Below are 7,594 nucleotides of genomic sequence, written 5' to 3'. Positions count from 1 at the left end.
AAATGGATTCATTCATGGGAAGGGTTTCATGCACCAAAACTAGGTTCTAAGCAAAGCCTTTGGTGAAATAGAGGCTTACAAATCCAGTTAGGACCACCAAGGTTCTTGTCCAACTAGTCGTGGTGAGGGGTCAGCTAGTGTCTGGATCCAACCGCCTACAGGTTACTACAAGTTGAACTGGGATGTAGCCCTTAACACTACTTGGGGACTAGTGGGGATTGGTGCCATTTTGAGAGATCACCTGGGAAGAAGCATCGATACTCTTCAGGCCAGAAAAGATCTGAATTTGAATCCTTTCAGTGGGGAAGTCTATGCCTTAATGATGAGTGTCGTTTTTTGTAGGGATATTGGTGTTTCTAATCTGGTGGTCGAGGGAGATGCTTTACAAGTCATCAGGCTTCTTAGTGGCAGTTCCCTCGACTGTAGTTATGGTGGATTGATAGTGGAGGATGCCAAGAGGGAGCTGAACACCTTTGCTAACTGGTCAGCAGTTCACACGAGGAGGGAAGGCAACAAAGCAGCCCATACTTTGGCCAAGAATGCTCTCACACTCTCTGATGATTTGTTAGAACTTGAACTTACGCCAGTTTGTATTCAACAGATTGTAAGAAGTGAAATGTCTGTAATGTCTTGTTAAGGAAATGAATTGTTTCTTTTCAAAAAAAAAAAAAAAAGTGGGTTGTGATACACATGTAGCCCACATTCTATATGGAGTTCCATGTATCAGTTGTAAATGATACTTTCTGGCCAGTGGCAACAAACATTTCCTTTATCACTGCCTTCTCCTTGGCATACCTTTTCAAACAATCGCGCATCATTGTATACCATGAAAGCATGGGAAATCATGGCTCTAAAGTGTGCATAAATTTGTAGAAGCTTGCCTTGTCAATTGTAGTAAAATCTCATCAGTGATGACCATCTATGCAAGAACATCCCTTAACATCTTCTCACTATATTGAGGGATCGATAACTTCTTAATTTGCGTGCCATAAGTGACCGATGAAGTTTCATAACTCAGTTTTGTCTAATCAGTTGCCACCAGCCCTTTGTATATCTTATATCGCTTGCTTATTCGAATGACAACTGTATAGTTGCCCACACTAATGACATCGAGTTGTGGGTTCTCATGATCACTGAGAACTTTGGTGATATGTTCTCATGCCCAAGATTTTTTTTTTTTACTAAGTCGTGTTGGTGGGTTGGCCTCAACATTCATCAACTCCTCCTCCTTATTAAACATATCAACATCTTCTAGATCTATTGGGACTTGACACTTACACAGGAGGTAGTTGCTTAGATGGGAGTCTATGGCCTGAAGTACCTATCAGTGACACCAACGGTTGTGTCATCCTCTTGTAGAGAACCATGGTGAGATGGTGTAGCATCGATAATTTGAGCAAATAATTTGAAATAATTAACAAACAACCATCATTTAACATTTTAGTGAACATTATCTACAAATTAGAAACATAGTGAAAAGGAAAAACATATGTGTCTATTTGTATTTGTGATTTTAAAAATAAATAAAATACAAAAAAATGAATGTTTGCTCGAGAAAACAATTTGCGTGATGTTCCCTCGAGCAAAAGGCTCGAGAATCTATGTGATGTTAGCTTGAGCCACACTCAAGCGAATAATCTGTGTGATGTTCACTCGAGCGAAACTCAAGCGAACATCACTTGGAACAAAAACACCATATTTTTCTAAACCAAAATAACTCGATTCTTAAATTTAATAGCCTAAACTCCGAAATGATTGAAATGTAAATAACAAATCATTGAATTGAACAACAAATCATACACATTTCACAAAGGGAGGAGGAAGATTGTTCGATCCTTAAAATTTCACAAATCACATTTCACATTCTTACAATTCGAGGAGGAATAACATGTTATGAAGGTAATAACAAATTATTCTTACAAGTGATTTGTGATGAACTTCGGAAGGTAGCTAGCGAGTTGCAGGGGCCTCAAGTGACGGCAGATGGTAGAGGAGGTGAACTCGTTCAAAGACAAATGGAGATTGTTGTGCGAAAGTGAGGGGTGAAGAAGGGGTCCTACATTTTGGACCACCTTCTTCATGAAATGATGTCATTCTGCTTAAAGTGGAATGAAATCATTTTGATTTGCTATTTTATAAAAATAAAAGTCAGAGTTCAGAGCCGATGTGGGCTTCGACTTTGACTCTGAACTCTGGCTATCGGAGTTGATTGGAGTCGGAGTAACTCTGACTTCAACTCCGAATTTTGAAAACTCCGATTCTGTTGGAGTCGGACAGGTTATTGAAGTTCAGATGGAGTCAAAAAGTCAAAACTTTTGCCCACTCCTATATACAACTCCAACGGTATAAGATATATTTGGCCTAATAAAAGCCATGGCAAACATTAAGCTTGATCCTACTTGAAACTATATATGCAAAGTGACACATTTCTTCACCATTTTTGGAGGACATGCATTTTTTGAAAAACAGACTGAAATGAGTCACTAAAGAACATCCTTATTAGATTGGGCAAGTCTAGATTAAGTCGAATATTTGTCTAATATTATATAAAAAACACATTGAATTAGCTTTGAGCTCTCGGGTCATATTTGGCTAGTTATTCATGCCAAGCTTCCCAAATACTTTCTCACTGAACTCTTTTTCTAAAATTGACAAGCTCTCACTTTTTCTATCCCTTTGGCTATGAAAGAGTGCAAGACAAGCCACACAAATCCTAATCAATCAAGTATGTCCTTACAAGTGAAACTCCCAGCTAGCCTTGAAGTTTCTTCACCTATAATGCTTCCCAAACACTGCTCACATATATTTCAATGATGCTTCCCAATGCACAATTTAATGCCATGCAATTTCATCAAGATGATCTCCATGCCTCTTTCACTCAAACTCATTCTTTTATATATGTCATAATCGCACCAAGACTCATCATTGACCACAACCATATATGCCATTTGATGAGCAACATGATCAACCATCCAACTTCCAAGTATCAGTTCCCAATCCAAATGCCTAAAGAATAAAGTTTCCAAACTAAAATTAATATTTTCTTCAATCCCTGCACGTCAAGTTATAATCAAGTGTTTTGACCATGACATCAAACATCCTTAGTTGCATCATACCAATACTTCAAACTAGTTGGAACTTTTCCTCCTAAAACCTCTTATTCTCTATTGTACCATTGTTTTTTGACTTGGTATCAGAGTAACACCTGTACAATATTACCACCCAATCCTCATCTATTTTTTGCACCATGGCCAATGGCAAACCTAAATCCTCACTCGAATTATCTACACCAATTATACATGTTCAATTAGAAAACTTTGGCTTCAAAGCTGGCATTATTCTTACCAAAACCAACTATGATGTATGGTCCCAAATCTTGGAGATGCATATTGTAGATCTTGAGAGGCTTGAGTATATTATGGGTGAAACCTCTCAACTGAAAATTACAGATGCTTCTTATACGAGATGATATGCAAAAAATCAAAAGGTCAAGGGATGGTTATTGATGTCTACGTCGCTAGATATATGAAGCGCTATCTTTGATTGCACACCGTATGTGAAATCTAAAATGCTTTTGCTAAAACATTCTATGATGGGTTGGATGAATCACAAATCTTTGCAGTGACTCAGTGAGCATTTTCTACCAAGTAGAATGGTCACCCTCTCTCAACCTATTATGGTGATCTCATTGAAATCTTCCAAAAACTGGACCATCATGATAAGATTGTAATGAAAAATCCCGATGAGGTTCTCACATATAAAAAATCAGTTGAATGATGCTATTTGCAAAACAATGCTGAATGGAGAACTCGATCACCCAGAGTCAGCTACCATGGTGGCTCGTCAGTCCAAGCTCCAAGAATGATGAACTAATCCAAAATCTGAGTGAGCATTTGGCCCACTAAATCATACTATTGAACCAAAATCAATCAAGTGGATCATATAATTGCAGCTATGAAGTAGGATTTGTACGATCAGAATGCTTGTGTATGCATTGTAGTGAAATGGGACATACTAAGTCACGGTGCTATGAGCTGATTAGGTATCCAAAGTGGTGGCATCCTGCTAAGGCACCCAGCAAACGAAACTAAAAAATAAATCACCATGCCTTTATTGCTATGGCCAAACCTTCCAACAACACTCTTGGGGAATCCTCATATTTGATGGCTCTTAATGTTTCTGCACCTAATAGTAATAGCACATGGATAATTGATTTAGGTGCTACAGATCACATGATCTCTGACATTCACCATATTCAGTCTATGAAGACATCTGAACAACCTATAGGGTCCACAGCTAATGGTATTTCCTCTCCTGTTATTGGAGAAGGCTTAATTACTCTAAAAGAAGATTTAAATTTTGATTCTGCTCTAGTCGTCCCCCCCTTAACTATAACCTATTGTCTGTTGCTCAAATTACCTGCACTTTGCATTGTATTATATTTTTTCGCTTAACCTTTGTGTTTTTAAGGATATCCGGACTTGGAAGACAATTGGTTATGGTACTAGATGGGGGAAGCTCTATTATCTTGATCTGACACTGATAAGTTCAAATCAGTTAGCTCAAGCTTTCATGGTTGATAGGTCTGACAAACATTAGAATTCAAAATTTTGGATATGGCACAGGCACTTAGGCCATGCTTCTTTTGGATATTTCAAAAATTTGTTTCCAAAGTTGTTTTCTTAGTTGACTAATACAGATTTCAAGTGTGCCATTTGTGAACTGGCTAAAAGCCATCGTGTTTCATTTCCTACAAGTATGAATAAAAGTCTAGTTCCTTATATGGTTTTTCACTCCAATGCATGAGGTCCATCAAAGAGTTCTTCTTTGAATGTTGCACGTTGGTTTGTTTAATTTCTTGATGATCATACTCATATGACTTGGGTTTGTTTAATGAAATCAAAAAACGAAGTTAGTTCTTTGTTTCAAAAATTTCACAGGATGATAGCTACTTAGTATTAATCTCATATACAAGTTCTTCGCACTGATAATGGTGGAGAATTTGTTAATCAATACTTGAAATAACATTTAAATTTACATGGCATTGCTCATCAAATGACTTGCTCCTACTCTACTCAACAAAATAGGGTTGCAGAGCGGAAGAACAGTTTTCTCCTTGAAGTTGTATGCGCTTCTTTGTTTGGGGTTCACATGCCCACCAGTTACTGGGGTGAAGCCATCATTGTAGTAGCCTACCTCATTAGTTGTGTACCTTCCAGTTCATTGTAGTTCTAAAGCCCCCCCTCCCTTTTAATGTTTTTCATGAGATTGTCAGTGCTTCTACTATGCTGAATATGCCACCAAGTCCAAAAACAATGGTACAGTAGAGAACAAAAGGTTTTAGGAGGAAAAGCTTCAATTGCATTTTTTCTTTCAATCGGTGGGCATAAATAACCAATTTACAGAACTATGAAAGAAATAACTAATTTAGGAAAGAAATATTTACACACTAATCTAGCAAAGAAATATTTGTAGGAATCCTAGTTTATTTTATACAGCTAATAATAGATACAACTTGGAGATAGTTTCACCAATCATTAACACTCCCCCTCGACTTGGTGCATAGATGTTGCTCATGCCCAACTTGTCAATATAACTTTTAAACAATTGTCATGACACTACCTTGGTGAGCATATTAAAAAGCTGGTCATGGGATCGAACATGTGGCACTTCAATGAGTCTTACTTCCAATTTCTCCTCGATAAAGTATCTATAAATCTCGACATGTTTAGTTCAATCAAGTTGAACTAGATTATGGGCAACATTACATGCTGCCTGGTTATCACATAGGAGTGGTTTGCTCGATATGTAAATCTTGCATTAGATTTCTGATCCACAGTAATTTGCATACTCCCTTAGCCATCCCCTAAATTAGACCTCCACACTGGATATAGCTACTACCTCCTATTTTTAACTTTGCCAAGTATCTAGTTCAGGCCAAGCATGTGTGGAAGAGCATATGGAAGTTAAAGACCTCCCCAAGTGTCAAACAGTTCGTGTGGAGAGCCTGTAGTGAGGCTCTACCAACTCTAGCTAACCTGAAGAGAAGGAAGGTTGTAGAGGACAGCAACTGCCTTATCTGCTCCCAAGCCATTGAAACATCTGGTCATGCCTTGTGGAGCTGTGTTGCGGCCCAGGATGTGTGGAAAACAAGCTGTAAAAAGATTCAGAAGATGTCCTGCCATAGTGACCTCTTCTTAGATATCTGGTCCTTGCTAGTGAATAACTTAGATGCTATTGAGCTTGAAGATACTGCAGTTGTATTGAAAAGGATTTGGTCTAGAAGAAACGAGCTATATCATGGGAAAGGATTCACCCATCCCACTAGGCTGTATCAACAGGCCATAGAAGAAGTATCCATCTTCAGATAATCTCTTCTAACAGACAAAGGAACAAGGAAACAGGTTGGATCAGTAGAACTTAGGTGCGTCAAACCAGTGCAGAATTCCTATAAGCTCAATTGGGACGCAGCAATTAGAGCAAATGAGGGAAGAGTTGGGATAGGGGTGATAGTCAGGGACTACCAAGGACAAGTAGTTGGCACTGCTAGAGCTCAAAGACCTTTAAGAGGGACTCCTTTCGATGGTGAGGCTTACGGTTTGTTGGTTGCAGCTGAATTCTGCAGAGACCTGGGGTTGCAACAGGTCTGTTTAGAGGGTGATGCAAAGCGTGTGGTGGATGGTTTACTGGGCAAAGCAGTGGACTGGAGCTTAGGGGGGTGTCTGATTGAAGATGCTAAAAGAGTATTGGATTCAAGTGTCAACTGGACAGCCTCCCATGTCCATAGAGAGGCAAATATGGCAGCACACCAGCTTGCAAAGGTGGCTGCAGAGGTGGTTGAAGATGTCTACGAGGTTGAGAGATGCCCGAGCTGTATTTTTCATATTGTACACAAGGAAATGATGTAGCCGAGTGGATCTATGTCACTTTAGTCCTTTGTGAATTGTACCCCTTTATTTCATGGTTAATGAGATCAGTATTTCAAAAAAAAAAAAAACTTTGCCAAGTATCTATATTCCCACCTACAAATGTGAAATATCAGAATGTATAGTGTCTATCATCAATTGACCCAACCCAATCTGCATTGGTATAACCTTCAATATCCAAAATTTCTCCTTTTGTAAACATAATTACCTTTCCAGGGGATGACTTCAAGTACCACAAAATACAAATGACAGAATTCATATGTTTTTTGCTAGGAGAGTGTATGAATTGATTGACAACACTTAGTGCATAAGCCAAATTAGACCTAGTATGTGCAAGATACAATAATCTCCCCACTAGTCTCTAATAGCATTCCTTGTTAGCAAGAACTTGGTTTGGATTCATAACTAGTTTCAAATTCTCTTTCATAGGGGTGCTAACCAGATTGCAAGCTGACATACCAGTTTCATTCAACAGATTTAAGGCATATTTATGTTAAGACAAGAAAATACCTTTCTTTGATCATGACTCTTCAAATCTTAGGAAATACTTCGACGGACCAAGATCTTTCATTTCAAACTCAAGGGCAAGATGATTCTGTAATGCCTTCTTTTCATCTGGATCATTTACAGTCACTATCATATCATCTATGAGTAGTGACCTTTCTTTA

Source organism: Carya illinoinensis, chromosome 2 (assembly GCF_018687715.1).
Source record: "Carya illinoinensis cultivar Pawnee chromosome 2, C.illinoinensisPawnee_v1, whole genome shotgun sequence".
Classification (NCBI taxonomy): Eukaryota; Viridiplantae; Streptophyta; class Magnoliopsida; order Fagales; family Juglandaceae; genus Carya; species Carya illinoinensis.
Note: the sequence above shows the minus strand (reverse complement) of the source record.